This window comes from Trichoplusia ni, chromosome 3 (genome assembly GCF_003590095.1).
Source record: "Trichoplusia ni isolate ovarian cell line Hi5 chromosome 3, tn1, whole genome shotgun sequence".
In the NCBI taxonomy this organism is placed as follows: domain Eukaryota; kingdom Metazoa; phylum Arthropoda; class Insecta; order Lepidoptera; family Noctuidae; genus Trichoplusia; species Trichoplusia ni.
The window spans coordinates 14642598-14662721 of record NC_039480.1 but is presented as its reverse complement, the minus strand read 5'-3'; the positions used below and the strand labels follow the sequence as shown (position 1 = coordinate 14662721).

Below are 20124 nucleotides of genomic sequence, written 5' to 3'. Positions count from 1 at the left end.
TTTGTGTTTACCAACCTTATTGTTGAAGAGTCAACTGATTACTATTTGCGGAATCAATGTAAGTATCATCATCATCATCATCATCCTGTAGTAGTCCTCTGCTGGACATAGGCCTCCCCCAATGTGCGCCATAGCGCTCTGTCTTCGGCTTGCCGCAATGTAAGTATGTGGGTACCAAAATCGTAGTAAAAATCTTTTTGTTATCTTATTGAAGAAATGTCAATCTGAAAACAAATCTCCAAGAATCCAAGAAAAGTCCAATAACATATCCGTTACAGATTTACCTAAAATCTGTTTGCATCCACAAAATATCGTTATCTAATCTAACATTATGAACGGCAAAATTAAGCAAACAAAGATGAAAACTGCCGAGCCTGTGGTGATGTCCATCGCTACGTATACTGAACCCTTTTTATTAGCTATGTCAACACTTTTAAATATCCCACTTCTGAGTATGCAAAGCCATTTAAAACAAAATGTTTTTGCATCTGAAAAATATTTATGACTAAATTTCATCCGTTTTGGAGTTGATGATTATTTTTATGGGTTTTCTGACCGTTAGGCGGTAATTGGCTGCATAATACTTGTATAATGTTAATTAAGGGTTTATTAGTTTATTCAATTAATGTAAAACGTATAACAATGTTTTAAGTCGATTATTATGACTCGATAACCGCCTTCATGAATATTAAAATTCGCTTCCGTGAATTCTGCTAGCGTGGTTGAATTTTCTTAACTTTCGAACGTTATAGTATTTTGTTATTTGAAATATAAGTGAATGTTATCAAAGTACATAAAAACTAGAATTAGAATAAAATTATATATGAAGATACATACAGATAGACAATAATATCTTCTAAAATGCTCAAGAAAAAATATAGTCAAATGCGGAATTTGAAGATTTGCTGCGACTTTCTTCTATCACTTGTTATTATAATGACATAACTGTGGGAATATGACGAACGACGAACTGAGATTCCCCCTATTTCCCCCAAAACAGCATAAAAAGTACGCATGTTACTACAGAGGAAGATAAATAATACAATGTTTATGTAAACGTGTGTACCATCAACAAAAACAAGTTTATGAACTCAATATTTTTGTGCAAATTCGCTTTTAAATAAATTGTACAACCATTCCCTGTTTATGATGAGGCTTTTGTTTATTTACAATCGAAAAGAAATACTTTCTGGAATTTTATATTTTTTATTTTTTTGGAAATCTGTTTGTGACTCTGTTGTTGACTGTGTTTCCTAGTAAAGCTCGGACTGCAAAAAACCTGTAAATATTCATCGAATAATTTGGGAGTGGGAACTATACCGTACATTTGGTAGGCAAATGTAATGCTTGTTTATGAATCATTTAATTATTTCATGTGTAGATGTCGGATATGCTGAATAGAAAAAAAAAAGATTTTCGAGTTAGGGTTAGACTAAGGGGTGGCAAAGAGCGAGACCACTTGGCTACTAAATAATTTTATAATAACAAGACTAATAGGTATTATAAATGCTAATGTTTGTAATTTGTATCAATGGAGGTTTGTTATTCTTTCACGCAAAAACCACTAAACGGATTTGAATAAAATTTGGTACAGATATAGTTTTTAACTTGGACTAATACAAAGAATAGTTTTAAGCCCGATTATACCTCCGAGTAGGATCATTTTGGATTTGTATATCACGAAGCCGCTGGCAGCATTCATCATTCAGCATCAAGCAAGCAAAAATATTTTTAAGGAACATAGAATCAATAAACTAGTCCTTTAACACTCAAGCGATTATTCTGCAAGGCTTGCAGAATTTAGGCAATAACTTTCTAAGAAATCAAAGGACACACTTCGCAAGCTCCTTACAAAGATACTTAAAAAATAAAAAGAACGTAACAACTACTCCAATTACTAAAATAGAACGAGGCATACGACAAAAGCCACAAAAATAAAGCACCCCATTCTTAGTCACTTAAAGGTTTAACAACCTCCCAATTACACTTTGGCCAACAGAAATCGGTACCGATCTTACAAGGTAACGGTTACTATCATAGGCGCCAACCGACGAAGCCCAAAGTCACATTAACGCTGTTGAGAGAAAGAGATAGCGCTCTAAGCGTTATAGCCGGCTGTCACGCTTCTACAGCTGCAAAATTTCGGCAGTGGTAGGCCTCCAGTACTTACATCCCACAAATGAGGTGATACGCGTCTTTCTCACTCACCTCCCACGGAAAACGATCTGGGGTACATTTACCAGCCACAAATGGCAATAAGAGGCTCACAGGCTCATTCTGTTAAAGAAGGTACACTAATTTGTTACAAGCCGAACCCATTTTAAAATGGCGACGACAGCTGGGAGGCGTTCGTGAATACGGAAACGAGTTGACAATATGCCGTGCTCTTTTGTTTTGTTGTTTTTTTAGTACTGTTTTAAAGTGCTGTTAGTTACTTAGGGCCTTTGATCGTAGTTAGTTATTTGATAGGCCCTATGTCCCACGATTTTTATTTGGAGAATCCATATTTTTATCTAGCCCGCAGTGTAGCGCTGCTTGGATTCTCGCGTTATCGGTTTGAATTTATTAAAACAGCATTTTTTCTTTGTGTGCTTACATGGTCCCGCTATTGGGAAAATTCCAGCTTCAGGCCTTCTACGAAACTCTATCTCGCGCCAAAGCAAATCACGGTATGTGTTCACTTTATCCTGGCACGGCCTTCTTGGAAGACGATTCGACCTGTATGATTTCACAAAATTTTAAATAATAAAAAAAATAGTGATATTTTGGGAAGTATCCAGCCTAATTTGTCAATATCTCGCCGTTTTCCAGGCACTTTCAAAACGTTAAGGTGATGGCCCTAGTTGGCCATGGTGCGATGGTGTTAGTTGATCAATTAAGTATCGAAAGAACTACTCCAAGGAAAATCGTTTTTGAGCTCCACAATTGAAGTTTTATTTGTCTTTCAAGATGCGAAATTATCTAAGCCTTCTTGTTAACATGCCCTAGGCAGAATACACAAATTAGTAGGAGGTGACACAACAGCTAAGACGCTTTTGTTATTAAAAAAGGGTTCCCTGCACTAAGGAATTTAATCCTTATACAGTGGGAGTTTCGCATCCATTGAAGTCACATGCACAAACATTCGTTGATCACATAAATCAAATCAAATTGCGCCCACCGGGCTTAGCGTAGCGACTCTAGTCGGCGATCCATGTAGTCAGTAATTAATAAATAAAATAGATTAATTATAATCAAACCTCCTTCTGTACTTGAGCCTACATAAAACTACCAATTAACATCCAGTGTTACAAACTGATGAAATCAAGCCAAACAAAAGCCGTCGAGAGTAATTTTAAATGAGTTTGAATATTAATTTTCATGTTTACACAACAACATATGAAATGTTAGTAGCTACGCAGAACACAGGTACCGGCAATTGGGTTCGCTTATAAATTAGTTGATATTTGTAATAACCTTTTACCCTTCAGTTGAATTTCGGAGAAACCGTACTAATACTTAACAAACAATTATTCACGAAATTTTACGTATATTTTCATCAAGAGAAACAAGTACCTTATAGACAGAGAAAAATACAATAGTGACTCCGAAAATGATTTGCTCATTTGTCACTCTTCCTACCGGTAAACAGGAGGTGTTTCCACGCTTTCAAAAGTATTAAAAAATATCCAAATGCGTTGTATTACCAATAAATAAAGTGTTAATTGGCTTTACTATGTAAGGCACAAATAAAGTAGGCCTTTGATAAATTACTCACTTAAAGTATTTAAGATTGATTAAAAACAACCAATTAGTATGATCTAGTAATAATTATAATACAGTTCATGTATCGAACGAACAATTATTTAATAGTTTATTTCCGGCGTTTAGTGCGAACAATTGTTTTTGTAATAGGTTTAAGCATTGTTCTAAGTGATGGGCAGGATACATTAAAAATTAAATAGATTATTTTAGATCTTCCAATTAATGTTGCAGGTCTGTTTCAAAAGGTAGATAAGGTAATTTTATGGGTTCCGCACCTAAGGAGTATAAACGGAACCCAATTATAAATCATCGTTGTCTATCCCTCTGTCCGACCGTCTGTCATCAGGCAGAGAAGGAGCAAGACACAGAACTGCCAGTCATGTTAAATTTTCGTTGATGATGGATTAAGGTAAAACTAGGCTTGTTACGGTCAGAATTTCGATGAGTGACCAATCGTGTTTTCAAGTTAGTATTTTTTTTTGTCCGATTTGTACACAATGGTTTCTGTTGCAAATCTGGCTCTTGGCTTGAACGGCTTTTAATATAATTTAATAATAACAACTCTTAATATTTTCAAAGTACATATTTCATATCTCAAAACCGATCACAAAGCACATACGTTTTTAAATAACGAGAAAAATATAATTTTTCATCCCTTTAAAAAATCGATTGCTTGAGAATAGAACACAAAAAACAGTGGAAAGAAAAACAGAAACTAGTATCCGATTCACTGATAGAATATCTGAAGGTACTAAAACTGATATCAACAATAAAGCATTAACAAAACAACGTTATCCGAACGTCTATACAGTCACGCTTGAGCAATTCCTTTCACAAAATATATATATGGAAATATTATTTATTCCCAACGTACACCTATCAAAGCATCAGTGGTGCGCAACCCCAAAATGATTAATACTTCCCTTTCTCCATAGTTTATTGCTTTTCCGAAACCATAGTTTCCACCCAACGGTTTAGTGCCCCCAAATTGACAATCTGTACGATTGATTTTGGGTAATTATCCTTTATATCCTATACTCTGTTGCTAATGCAGTGTTAGCTTGTTTGTGTTATGTTGTGTCGTTAGTCATACGATCGGTATTACCTGAGACCGTTCGACGGATTAATAAGGGGTTTTGACCTTTTTGTTTAACTCTGATGTCGGATTGGGTTAAACATTCATTTTCTTTATTTATTGAATAGGTTTCGTCGCAATTGGTTTACTTTCTGGAATTTAACTAAGATGGATTTACAGGTTTTTTTTAATTATTCTAATTTATTTTTACTATTTCATCATCATCCTCATCGTCACCAATCCATATCCGTCTAATGATGGACATTGGCTTCCCCAATTGCACGCCATCGATATCTATCTTCGGCTGCTCACATCCAGCTCTTGCCCGCGTCTCGGCAAACGTAGTGTAGGACGTCCTCAAGCACGGTGGAGAGATGATGATGATGACACCTATATTACAAAACTTCATAGTTGTTCACATCTTGAAAAACACGCAGACAAAGTCGCGGGCAACAGCTAGTAAATTACTAAACCAAGTAAAAAGTTAAATGTTCTTTAATATAAGTGGCTGGTAGTATCCCATACCCTCTGATGTGTCGTCCTCACCCTTGTCAGTCGCAAACAGGCACCGTCAAACCGGTTCCAAGATTTCACGAAACTAATGTCCGTTCATCAATATTTGTCATTGTTCCCATAAGTTATTATTTTGTCTAAAATTTCCCAATGAAAATATGTTTGATGCCGCTACCAAAAAAGGCATCCAGAATAAATTAGGGTAAGGACCTTAACCCCAGTTAAAGGATGGAGCTTATTCATATAATCACCGAGATTAAATTTGACTGGAATATTCGAGGGATTAACGGTGAATGTTCAGGAGGAATATTTTTATTATTATTCCGCTCATAAACGAGGAAAAATATTGAAGGTACGTGGAAAAATGTGGAAAGTGTGTTTGCTTTGTTGTCTGGATTTTTTTGTTTTTAATTGTCCCTTTATAGATTTTGTTTTCTTAGAATCAAAAAAGAACTGCTGTAGGGTTTTTTTGGTAAAGTTTTCTACATTTGAGGTTAGGCGATGGCAGTGATATGCTTGTCGGTATCGGATAAGTAGTAACTAACAAAATTAATATCGACAACTTTTAATTGTTAAAAACACGGTTTTTATTTTCCTATGATAAAAGACCTATTGTGCTCTGAAACTATTTGCTCTTTCGATATCTTGAAATGACTTTTGTAATGCATTCGTTGCGTTACGATTATTATTAAATAAAATATTTAAAATTTACTTACCTCATTGGCTTCATCTGGCGTGTTCATATCGCTTAAAATAAAAATTAAACAAACATGAGTTCCATACGTCCTACGTCATCCATATGATAATATTATTTAAGCGGATTCATTTATGCATTATTAATATCAATTTTCTCCTTAACTACTTCAACTTTCGAAACGGTATCGGTTCGCGAAAAGTTTTAATTCAGAATGTATTAAATTACCAATGTAATGTTACGAGGCGAGTACAAAAAATCTCAGTATTTTTGGGCTTCCTTTATCATATGGGCCTACAGGGAAACTTATATGAAAGTAAGTAAATATGTATGCAAATATACGTAACTTATTATGAAATCTGGATGGGAAGAAACATGTTATCTTGTGTATAATCTCATGCTGTCTTGTCAGGGGATGGACAGACTCACAGCTTTTGCACACCGTATTCTTATGATTTTTTTTGAAATTTTGATACTTGGTTTGAATCAGTCAGTCTAACTTGTCATTTGACAACTAAAAGGAAATCACCATACACCTAAAATAACTACTGACTAACTACTTAAATAAATAAATCAAAGTACCTCTCTGTGCCTACCAAAAAAGTTATATAAAAAGGTATTGATAAAAAATGTAAAACGAACATCTTAAATCAAGTGAGTTAAGTAGATAATACATAATTTATTATACAGTACTTTATCTAAACCCATTCTTATACATGAAAAGAATATTCGACGTAATTTTGAAACACTAAAGCAATATTCCCTTTTCCTTTAACAGAAGCCGCCTTTTACTCGTCTATTTTGGAGCTCTTAAATTTATAATATAAGATTGCTAACTAGTATGGCCCGTGAATCTACCTTATAAATGTTATTTGCTGTTCTTGCTATTAAGGTTGATTTTAATGATTCCAGCTACCACGCCATGAAAAGGCACTGGGTATAGGTTTAATAAGAGTTAGTCGTTGGCAATCATCTCCCCAATGAAGGGTTGGGGATAGAACCTACTAAGCCCCTGCATGACCCATAACACTTCTCAACGAAGACTGCACCTTGGTTCAACCCAATTGGTTAAGTAACTCGCCATTAAACTCAACAAATAGTAATACTTTTTTACTGAGTTACGTACGTAATATTGGTATTCGTGTCCGTCCGTTCAAGAGATGATGATGTTTTGAGTAATTCGCGTTTTCATGATTTTTGTTTTTAGTCTCGAAGGCTTTATACCAAATTTTACCTTAAAATGTTCTCACAATTCATAATCAAACCATCAAATTATACCAAACTACAGAATCATATCACGAAAGAAAACTTTCATTATTTTTATTTATTTCTCAAGGCAAGCGTGAAAAATAAATCTGTTTCACAAAGTCTAGACGTTGGAAATCTTGAACAATATTTCCTTGCTAAGTCGGTGCAATACTGAAAAATTAAAATCGTTGGTACACAGAAGGCGGTGGTTGTCTAAGCCATTTTAAACCTTCATTGAAAACTAAACGTTTGAAGATCAGGGGGTGTATTACCCTAACTGAAAGTCATATTTTTGTTGGTGTGTGAGGAAGCCACCGCTCTACGCCTTGTAGAGCCATCCCGCTCCCACAGCCACAATAATATTATTGAAAGAGATGGTAGCAGGCTCCTCTGCTCTTGTTTATTTGAACAATGTTTCCTCTTGAGCGCTTCTACAGCCTTATACAACAATGTACGCGTTTGAGTTCATTGACTCATTACAATAACAGGAATACGGGTTGGAGAAAGGTATTCACAACAATTTGATATGAATGACGAACTGAGTCTGTGATATTATGATAAGTGAACACATTGGTTTGTTACGATTATGATGATATTCGACAATAAATAAGTCCGTGTCGAATTGTTCCTAGAAATGCCAAAGAGTTTACCTAGGTTCGTGATAAAAAATATACCTTATATCATGTCAAGCGCATCTAGAGCTACTAGGTCTGTAGGTTACCGCTTTCGAAGCGCCTTTTTAGACCAACTAGCAATAAACACGTCATTTCTAAATCATTACCGAAGTTGTATGTATACAATAATGAGTAATACATTTATGACTGTAGACAAAAAAATACTATAGCGAACAATGTCACTGGTCAGTCATAAAATAAAGGCAAATTAATCCATAGTTATACTAAAATAACTCAAAAATACATATTAAACAGACAATCCCTTAGCTGAAACGTAAATCTTATCCTCCAAAAAGATTACCGACTAATTCTGTTTTTGTTAGTACTAAAGTCTCAATAAAGACCAAAACCAAAATAAGTAATGCAAATAAAAATAGACTGAATTGCATAAACGTTGTTATCGTTGTAACTTAACGTACTAATCTCTGAACTGAGGCAGATTTCAGATTGAAATTGTCTGAAAATTTCGTTAAAATATTTGTTGCTGGCAGCCTGGATTTGCAAGATAAGTGCCAAGCTTGTAGTATCCCACATTATTTTGCGAATGGGAACAAGAAAACTACCTATTTATCACCTGATAATCTTTTTAGTACTAAGCTATGCTATTTCTTACTTTATTTTGAGTGTTTTCAGGATTTCGTGCTTTTAAGATAAAAACAGGATCCTATTAGTTAGGCTCTAATTTAAACCAGGATAAACAATAATAACCAACAACAGGACTCCTAGTTTCTGAGATTAATTTATTCCAATAAACACAAAAACAAACTCTTCGGCTTTATAATATTAATGCAGATTTAAGAACAACACTTCGTTAATTCTATGCTCATTTCGCAACGACTGTCAGAATCTGTCTCTACATTCCACTTGAAAAAGAAAAAGACGCCAAGATATGTGGATAAAATTTACTAAGTGCAGTTCTTGATTAAGGCGGTTCTTCCAAAAACCAGTTTAACTAAAATTTTAACATTTTACTATTTTATTCTAGGGTTGGTACTTAGCTCTCTTGACCTCTCCAGTGGTAAATAATGAATGTAAATTTGATGTAGGGTATTCAATTACGACCGCATCTTGACACCTAGAGCTGCCCACGAACCTTTTTTTATCTTAGCTTTGAATAAATTTAGGGTTCCCTTCAAAATAAATGATACTGTAGATTGCTTGATTTATTTTTCAACTTTTAGTTCTTCTTTGGGTGAGTACTGTCTGGTTTCTGTTTGTATCAATAGTGTGTAATGTGGCAGCTGTCCTTTTCTAACCGACTTCAAAAAGTTCTCACATCAGCCGGTACTTTGTTTAAAAAAAAAATTCGCCTGTATTCTTGACAAAACAAAAATAAATCATTGATTCATATTCCTCTACTGCTAAAGCATTAAGATGATGTTCCTTAACTTCGACCTTTACTTTTAGTATTCTTTGTTGCATAAGAAAAAAAAAGTACATCATCGGTCGAAATTTCAACAGTCTAACTATAAGTGTTTGTGAGAAACAGTCTTGTATCGTTCCTTTTTACCATTTGGGTTCGTAACTCTACAAACACCGTTTTTACATAAAACGTTTCTGTAAAACTCCCTCAACGGTTCAAGCTCGTAAGACTAAAGATTTCATGTCAGTGTAATTTGAACACAATAGAACCCGAGTTTCCTACTTCACCAACTTCTTAGGTAATAAATTAAATGTCTAATCCCTCGGTTGTCGCGAAGAGTCTTCATGAATCAGTTGGTATTGTAGGAACGTTGCTTCACTAACTAGAAAAGCTTGTTCCTTCTTAATTGTCCCGGATTTCTTGTTTGCTATTTCAATAGAATATTTGGAACCCTTTGAATTTAGTTTGTTCAAAGCCCGTTATTGGGAAGGCTTCGAAAATTCTGTTTCTAGTCCGTAGCCCGTTTAAAAAGAGGATTCTTGGAATAAATAGAGCTCAGGTTTATGTGCAGTTTGAGCGGTGTGGTTATTTTTGTAAAACGAAACCTTATTACTAAGGCACTGCTGTGTGCTGTGTGATAGGTAAGCAGTATAAAACCACAGATAGTGTATTTTTGTTGCTGCTAACGGAACGGCACAAGGAATTAATTACTGAATTTGGGAGTCGTTTATAAAAAAGAAGAAGTACGCTTACATATAAAAAGAACAACAAAAGTAGGTGCACGACATTTTTTGTCATCTGACTAGCTTTAGACACATAGGAGTCTTTCATCCTGAGCTGGAGTTGTTATGCTAGAAATAATTTCTGAGAAAAATTATGATTATAATTATCTTTTTCTAGTTATGTTTTCTGTATCATACTAAGTTCCAGAGTCGTAGGCGTGGCCTTTTTTTGTCCACCGATTTATCAGATACTAGAAACACAGCCAAGAGCATAACCAACTTCCGCGAATTGGCGAAAGGAAGATTTTTTTTAGAGAAATTTAAAGGTAACGTGGTTTCCGCCAATTATCTTTGAAAACTACTCCTCAACTCAACTTTTATTCAAACTTGACAGTTCACTGGCATGTCATCACAGAGGTTTTGATTACAAGATTTTCAACCTTTTTACGGAAGAGGTTTTTGAACTAGGTTTTAATCCATTTTCATACTTCGAAACATAAGTACACACACACACACACACACACACACACACAGGACAGTATTTGTATACACACTTTCCCATCAAATGTATGCTAAACAATACACGGATCGTCTTTAGATTAGTTTACCGACAAATACAAACAGTACATTTAGCATATAAACAAAGGAACACACATAAACCACAACCCCTAAACCAAATTACGGATCGGTTTTCCTCGCTCGGGACTTACATATAAGACTTGTAATTAAATTAAAACTATCTCTTTAGTCCAGCGGTCGCTAACGTGACTGCTGAAAGAAAGGTCTCAACTTTTAATCTCTTTTTTTCTTATGAATTTTGCTAGTAAATATATAATCATTTTTAGCTATACACCGTGAATTTTTAGTGCAGCCCAGTTCATGTATCCAATGACTAGAACACGTTCATGATAAAAAAATAGGTATTTATGGGATTTGAATAAATTTAAAATGCAATTTTTATTCAATATTATGATGCAATTTGTAGTTTTTTAGAAACACAGCTCTGTTCGTCCGAGCCTTGTAACAATGGTGAGGGGCGCGGGCGGCGGCGTTTTTATCATGTTTAAGACTATTTTTCAGATTTCTCTTGTTTAATTTTTTTTGGTACTTATAATCTTAGTCGATGATAAAAAAATAATAATCACGCCTAGGGGTATTTTACGTCGGATACATGAACTGGGCTCCTTTTGTAAGACGACTAAAAAATCACCGTGTATATTTTAGCCTGTGTAAGATACCGACAAAAATATTATAATTGATGACTATATCGAAATTAGCCCATTTTGTAACTTATGTAACATATTTTTCGGTTGAAAAATGCTCCGTGCATCCACCATCAGACCTAGTCTGAGGCTTAGCAAAGCTTATATTATGAGTACAAAATACATACACAATATTATAGCCAAATATCACCAAGAAACAACAAAAGTCTGTCCTGGGTGGGAATCAAAACCCAACCTGCGGTATACCAGTCTATAGCTCTAGCCACGAGACTAACAGGACCGTGAGAATTAAATTATCATTTTACTAGTTTCTAGGTTAAACATATTAATACTGGTAAACAATTCTAAAAACATCTGCATTTTTGAAGACCATAATCTCGAACCGTAAGCTTTATTTTAACGATTGAACTTTTTATTACAAGCCGTAAAATAAATCTGTTAGTCGTAACAACTAACAACTATAGTTTATCCTTTAACTGTTTGTCTAGAACTAACTCAAGGTCGCAAACTAACTATTATTTCTAATGTGTTTTTGAGATTTGGACACGAATTTAGTCGTTTGGAATATTCTGGAAATAACATGTTTGGACCATAATGATCATAATTTAAAAAAGTAAAATGTGTTTAAGCTTCACATCTCTTCCATACCGCAAAAATAGTTCTTTAAGACGTGGTAGGAGGCTTCTTGGTCATATTACAAATTTAGTAATAATAAACTCTATAGAATACAGTTAAAATCTCAAACAAGAATCAATCACAATCATGCGGTTGAACCCTCCAACTGAGTATAGAGCATACTACCCAAAATTCTCAAATAATTAACCTAAACAAATAGAATGGACTTACAAAACAAAATTAATGAAACATCTAGTGGTTTTATGAACGTTCCATTGTTGAAGTACGCTTGTGATTAATATCTTTGGCTAAATATGATGGAGACCTACCAAACTTCTCAAAGTAAGACAGGGTTACTTGTGGGAAAGAGACGGTGATATACGAACTTTATAGCGTCGTCTTGCTTCTAGAGTGACGACTGTCTTTCACAAGGAGGTGGTGGTAGACCTTTAATATACATGTACAAGGGAGATTTCTCTTTGTTTGATTGGGCCAAAGTTGCCCAGATAAGATGGTTGGCGTTATATGGATTAGTTAGGATGGCTGGGGTCAATGGCTTTATAATTAGTATTAGTAGTTAATTATATTTGATGTTTGCTTGGTTATTCTTCTTTATGATAATCTTTATTTTGATTAGTCACGTTCAGATCATTATTCGTGCTTGAAAATCGCTTTCTAATTTCATTACAGTTGAGTTGATTTTTACTCTTCATGTTATATGACTAAAATTAAAGGTTTTGATAAATTAGTGAGATTCTTGTCAGTCTATGAATATTCTATGTTTTTACTACAAAACATACAATATTGTGGTTTTTAACTCAAAAAGTTTATCCAACATAAGATTTATCTTCTTGCAAGTATTTTGGTATTTTCGAATAAACAAATCCAAATCGAAAAAACAAGCATTTATATCAATCCCAAAATAAAAAAGAACCTTTATACAAACTAATCAAACATTACGACAGACGAATGCGAAAAGAAAATGAAGGAATTGGGAAAATGCGTGAAATAAAAAACGTTGAGTCCTCTTGAGGGAGGCTGGATCGAATGAACGGTGAACGAACCACAGTTAAGATAAACTAGGTTAATGGCAGGCCAGGTGGCCATAGAATTTAAATGGAGAACACTGAACTCTGATTAACGGTAGCTACTGATTTTACTTCTAAAAGGAGGTTAGATTACCAAATGATGAAGCAAGAATTTGGTTTTTTGTATTCCTTTTTTTGTGATGAGAAACCCTAATTATGAGATTCGCATTTTAAATTTGTTTACTTTTCTTAACGATCTTAGATTGTGCATGAGTACAGTTGATAGTATTTCTGTATTTTCCTAAGATATTTAGATGTTTTAGTACAAATATTTCATGTTATCAATTGAGTCTTAAATATGTTGTTGATTTTATGTATATTTCCAAGGTTTTCATATCACAACTTTCAGACAAAGCCATCTAGTCTCAGACTTAGCAATGCTTGTATTGTAAATACTAGACACCCAATGAAAATACTTTTATATCAGTAAATACATAAATGGTATAGATAAACTACACCCAAATACATAAGAAATTATCGTGCTCATGACACAAACATTTGTCCTGGGTGAGAATCGATCCCACGACATTAGATGTAGCAGTTATTGCCTTGACATTTGAACAGGTGTTCCTTTTTTAACTTAAAGGGGTATTAAGAGAGGATTTTTGAGAATTTACTCCCTAATCCCTAAGGGGTAAAACTTTGAAGGCGTTTGAAGTTATTTGATTCTTTTTTAGTATGAAGGACCTTCATTGAGAGTTATGAAATATTAAAAAAAAATAACGGCCTTAATAGATTAAAAGGAGGTTGTAATGTTACTATATAAACTTTTAGTTTTGAATATTATTAACCAAATGAAATTTTTGGTTATAACTGCCTAATACTCATAATATCCTTATAACTATGAGGGTAACGTCAGTAACAGCTAGTTGAGTATAAAGCAACTTATATATGCAGAATTTATTTAAACTTTATACTTCACGATATGAGGAAACGGGCTTTTACGGCCGAATCGTCAAACAGACAGATAGACAGACGGTCAAAAAACTACTCTTGCAACCATCTGAGAATAATTTTAGAATTGAAAAATTCCTATATTAGTAGACCAACCTCCAATAAAAACCCAAAAAGGATATTTACAACAGAAATTTATTAATTCAACTCGTGTTAGTGTCTACTAGGTATCTGGAACTTTCCAAGACGCAATTTTCCAAAGGTTAATGATCCAACGTTCTCAGGTCGTAATGCCTTACTTGATACAATAGAAACGCTTAGGAAAAGCGTTGGTGTACTCGTGAAAAGGTTAGAAATTAATCATTTATAATATAATGTTGTTAAAATTATTAATGGAAAGTTACTTCGCTTTTTGAAATTTATTGTTTGTGAAATTATGGCATTGAACTCACTTTGACATTTTAAAATTATAAAATAAAGTCCCAATTCATCATAAATTCCTCCTAACTCTTGGAATTGACTGAAAACCCAGTAAACAGCTGAAAGCCTCAGTTTCAATTCAATATATAACAAAATGCATGAACCTCCAGTATTTTCCGTTAAACGGAATTTATTAACATTCTACTCAAAACTAGTTTTTGCTAGCACAAACTGGAAAATGTATAAATAATTACGTTAAATAATTGGTTGGATGTAGTACCAATTGGTTTTTGTTTTAACTGTAATACTGATTAGTTTTTTAGGTTTAAAATATACGTATATTGCTAAAATGGTTTATATATAATTTGAATACTTAAATATCATTAGCGCTCAGCGGGTTGCCATGGGGGACGTTAGGGCCCCAATTCTGCTGTTTACTATGACCGATTAATGAACGGAAATTGGATTAAATTGGAATTCTTCGTGTTATTCTAAGCATTTTTGGATGGAACACTTAGTGTCAATACTTAATGTCAATAGCTTATCTAGTTTCACACCATACCTAGTTATAGAAATACAGGAATATAATTAAGCGCAACGCCAAGTAAATGGTATAGTTTTCTGAGTTACTTAGAAGTCAAAAAATTGGAGAAAAAATCTATAAAAAAAGCTTCAGAATGATTTAAAGGAGAGTTAATAGACATATGTATACAGGCAAATACAGTTAAGAATAATACATTTTTAATAAAGCCTATTAAATACAACTAGAGAGGTTACTACTTTAGCGCACTTTGAGTAAACATTTACCTGTGTATTTATAAGCACTCTCTTAAACATTTTATTGTATACAACAGCCACCGAAATGTGAAGTTTAAGTATATTAGACTTAAGTATAATATAGATTGAACCAAGCAATAATTCTATCAAGAAATGATTAAAGTGAAAGTTGATCTAGTTCATGTACGTGTAAGTGACACACATTTTGCTTTTGGTATGTGAATTGAACAAATAATATTAAGTTTCCGTAGTGTAGCGGTTATCACGTGTGCTTCACACGCACAAGGTCCCCGGTTCGATCCCGGGCGGAAACATTTTTTTTCAATTTCTGTTTTTAGTTGGCGCCTATTAGCTCTAACTAATTTCCTTTCTTATAAAATGGTTTGACCTGTAGATAATTTTATAAAATCAATAAAACTCATGAACAAGTTCTGTAGCTGATCTGTGTAGGTAAATGTTTGTAAAATCATTAGGTAGAATTATTTATTTGATTAAATAAATCTGAATTGCAGGTCCCATAGAAATAATGAAATACAAAAAAGGCATAAAGTTACACGCTAAATTATAACTCCACAATTACAGAATGTTTTTCACAAAATCCCCAAAGAAATTTGTGTAAAAACAATGTTTTATTGCATGTTAATAAAAACTGTTTCCGCCCGGGATCGAACCGGGGACCTTGTTTGTGTGAAGCACACGTGATAACCGCTACACTACGGAAACGTTATACTGAGTGCGAAATTACCCCATGGATTTCTAGTGCAGACGTCGCCGAGTTGCTGGCTGTAGTCGCTGCAGTGATCGGCCTCCACACAACACGAGAAAGTGACCTACCGACATTCACTACTCGCCGGTGGAAGCCCACAGTCGGGGACAAAAACGCGGAGGACGTAGCACGGCGGTTCAGGTTTAGTCAGTAAGAGTCTGACACTACCCATTTCCTTCCCGAGGGAGTGGTTGTCCATGAGGATTCCCCGCTTTAAAAAAAGGCTTGGTGATTAGTGCTCTAAACTTCTGAAATGGGGATAGAACAGAAAAACATTTATAGGCTGGTTTTGTTTTATTTTTGTTTAGGAGAAAAAATCGACATAAGCGGGGATCGATCACGCACCTGCTGTACAATGATGATTGGTTATTCTTTTCAACATTTAAACTTTAACACTAAATATATTTTCTCATTAAAACTTGTTCTAGATACTAACTAGCAATAAATTACTCGCCAATGACAACCATTTTCCAATTGCTTTACGACCCAATAAATTATAACATCATTATCAATGTACAAATGTATTATCTTTCTGTGTATCAACATGCTGTCTATAATAATTTAAATGATACGGTTGTCTGGTTACTGTATAATCAAATATACACGTACCTATTTGTTATTTTGTTGAATATTATCATACTTGTGTTTAAAAGAAGGTTTTAATCCCAAAATCTTCTCTATCGTTAATAATATTGAATAGAATTGTCGTGGTCCCCACTTCAGGATCTTATGGCATGTTTAATTGAACACTTGTCTTGTCTTGCAGATCTATGTATATTTGTGTTCCCGATGCACTGGTTCGATCTCAATGCAGGCAAAGTTCTAAAGTATTGTATTTCTCAAAGTTGTGCGTACTTTCTATGTAATCCATGACAAAAAAATATATTCTATTAACAAATAGTAAAAAAAGCAAAATATCCTGAGGATGACCTCAATTCTCAATACTGGAATCTGAAATCACCATCCTACAGAGAGCTAGTAAAGTTAACATGCACATACTTTTCCGTAACAGGGAAACTTTTTGGCCCAGCATTGGGCAAAGGCCACTGTTTGTTTACTATTCGCGTGGTACCCTTAAACTTTACCTAGCGAAATTCGTTGCGAGTGACGTAAAATTCAATCAAAATACCACATATAATAATATAATGAATTAATATACTCTCATGAATTCCATAGTGAGTACAGTGAGTTTATTTTTAGATTCCTATAGTTAGCCGTCGCAACATTCATCATCATATATAATTCTCTCTTCCCCGGAATTGGTGTCCGTCCTTTGTTCCGTCGGGAACGTCATTTGACAAACACCCCACACAATTACCACAACTTTATCTTGTTTTATTTCACCGGGCTCTATTTCGCGAGGGCTAACTACTATTTCCAAGCGTGATAGTTTTAATTAGCACTTTTGTTAAAGTTAATTAATCCGGGGAGGATTAGGTTAAACAGCGATGTTATAATAATAGACCTTGATTTTGATAATGTAGCTAAAGAACATGCTGAATATTTTTGCCAAAAGGTTTTCCAAAAAATAAATGTTAGGTTTAAAACCGGAACATAATGTTTTGGATTTATTATAACATTGTATGATTCTTTAAATAAGGATAGACAAAAAAATGATGAACTTGACACTAACCTTTATCATACCTAAACCTGTATTCACTCTATTACGTCTTTTTTTTGGTATCCAGAAATAAATCTTCGTCTGAGGTTTCCTTGCATTCAAAACAATTTAAATAATCAAAGCAAAATGAACTGAGAATATTTCAATGGTGTGTTAAGCCAAGTCCGAGGTCTGAAAGAAGTCCAAAACACTCTGACACTAGACTGCACAACAGCCTCGCTAAAAAAAACAGAATTTCCTTTGAGTCACAATTCTAATGTTTTGCTCCAAAAACTCCTCTTGTTTCCAAGCCACACGCAACACAACATATTTATTTCGCCGCGTCACCATTGACAAATGAATGAGCTGACAGCCAACGGGTCACTCTTAGTAGAAGCAATTTCATGTCACAATGGTTTTTTATCGCACCTTGTAACTTGGCTATTGTGTTCGAATTTTTTTATTAATTGTTTTTTGATGTTCAAACTTGATCGGTATTTGATTAAAGTGCGATTTTATTTTATTAGGTTAAAGGGAAGTATGGTAAAAGATTTTTGTCTTTGATTGCGTGCATGTACCTGACAGTTTACACAGCTTTTTAAGTGGAAAACGATTATAAAAGGAAAAATGTTTTGAAAGGTATATAAAACCGTTCCAACCGCTGTTTAGCTTTGATTTTATCATTATGTTTTATTATAGCTTACAACAAAAATACATCATTCATGCAAATGTTAAATGTCTTTATCAAAGAAAATACTCTGTCCGTCCGTTTACCTGGTGGTAAACGGATGGACAGAGTAGCCTTAGTTATTGAATTCAGATTTTAATTAAACCTAATTAAACAAGAAACATTTGTAATTTCACTGTGAGACGTTTTTATAATATTCGCGCGATCAGATCCAATTTATCTTTCAAAATCTCAAAAGAAAATATAAAATTGCTATTTGCCCAAAAATAGTTAACTATCCCTAGAAATATTCGAAAGCTAAAGAGACTGAAACCAAAGTAATGAACCTGACGTAACCAGTTTTCCGATTCTTTGACAGTCAAACGCTGTAAAAAGGCAGAATATTTTTTCATGCACTAACAACGAGCTATTTCGTTAGGCGTTAGCCGGTTTTGGCACAAACTGGCCTGGAGATTAAAACTTTGGCTGGGTCAAACGAAAATTCTGAGGTACTTTAAATCCTCGTATTCCATAAATACCCTAGTTTTGTTGTGCACTCAACAAAAATAATAAATGTATACTTAGAGAAATTAACGAGAAAAATATTTTGTCATTTAAAAGTTATCTTCAGTAAAATTATACATATAAAATCTGTGACGACATTCTGTAACGTTTTTATGGACGAACAGCAGTGCCGTATGCGACGTTGACCATAATTGATGATATCCGATTAAAAAGATTTCTTTTTGTATTTCGCAACAGATGTAAAAGTGATGTCATTTTTGAGATATGCACGAAAATTCGTTACACTACTAAAATGGAATATTAATGACTGAATACGTGCGTCAGTCATCATCGAACGTTGAAAACGAACTTCGAATTCCTTTAACGGTACGGACAGACTTAAAAAAATGAAGATCAAAATAGGGTTGACATCGAAAAAGAAGGTATAATGCTTTATTACGACTTTATCCATGGCCTTGCATGGATTTGATTGACCAGTGCTCTCATGAGATTTTTTCAATGTTTTAATTATGTACTTTGTATAAAAAAATTCTGGTTAGGAAACTTTGATTCCATACATCGGTATCTGATAACCCAACTTGCAGTGACTTAGCTCGCACCTTCCCTTCATGTGACGAGGCCTGCAAGATATATTCCATAAATATGAAGCGTCACAAAAAGAACTGAGTGAACGCATGGTTGAGGCCGGTGAGTTGGTTGACTTGGTCAGGTACAATGCGGAAAGATATGAGTCCCTGACCAATAATCTGTGTTGTGCCTGCTCCTGCTCTCCACCCACGGCCTCTGTAAAATCTCAGAGTGCTGAACCTTTACCGGTGTTCACTACACCAGCTTTAAAAAAGGTTAACTTGAAAATAAAAAAAAATAATAATATTATAAGGACACATATCTTTTCAGATAAATTAGGTCAAGGATTAGGTAGTATCATTTGTTCCTGTTCCCAGCAGAGTGTATTAAATACTTGTTTACCCGGTGCCAGCTTTTACAAAGTTTCAAGACAAATTGCTTTGTCTGAGTTTAATGCAGGTTCCACAGGTATTTTATTATTTGGGGATGGTCTGGCTGTCAGTAGAGCAGATATTATTGATTGTATTGATCTAATGTTACAACTTTGTGAAAAAAAGAAATGTAAATTCATTTTCTGTGCTCTGCCCTACTCTAATTCATTAACTTATGAGCAGAATATGCATATATACAATTTAAACTTATTAATCTATAATATTACTTGTTATAACAAAAATTCAATTATGTACTTTGATATAAATAAATTTTCTAGGTCATTTAAACTGACACAATACAGTATGTATTTGTCAAGTGCATGTAAGCGACGAATTGCTAAATTATTAGCATATAATATACCAGATTCAGGTACTAATGTACCCAAGGGTTTTGATAATGTTAGTAATTGTACTAACAATTTATATACATCTAGCTGTTTAAACAGCAAGGCGGGACAACGGGGAGGCTGCATGGATTGAATGTTGTTCATCAAAATATGCAAGGCCTCTCCGGCAAA

General features: G+C 34.2%; 2 non-coding genes across 2 annotated transcripts; one reads left to right on the top strand and one right to left on the bottom strand.

The window, feature by feature from the left end:
- The first annotated feature begins 15291 nt into the window (after nucleotides 1–15291).
- Nucleotides 15292–15364, top strand: Trnav-cac. The gene has a single exon. It is a non-coding gene; the product is annotated as a tRNA-Val (tRNA).
- A 336-nt stretch (nucleotides 15365–15700) lies between these two features.
- On the bottom strand, nucleotides 15701–15773 carry Trnav-cac. Its single transcript has one exon. It is a non-coding gene; the product is annotated as a tRNA-Val (tRNA).
- Between the last annotated feature and the right edge of the window lie 4351 nt (nucleotides 15774–20124).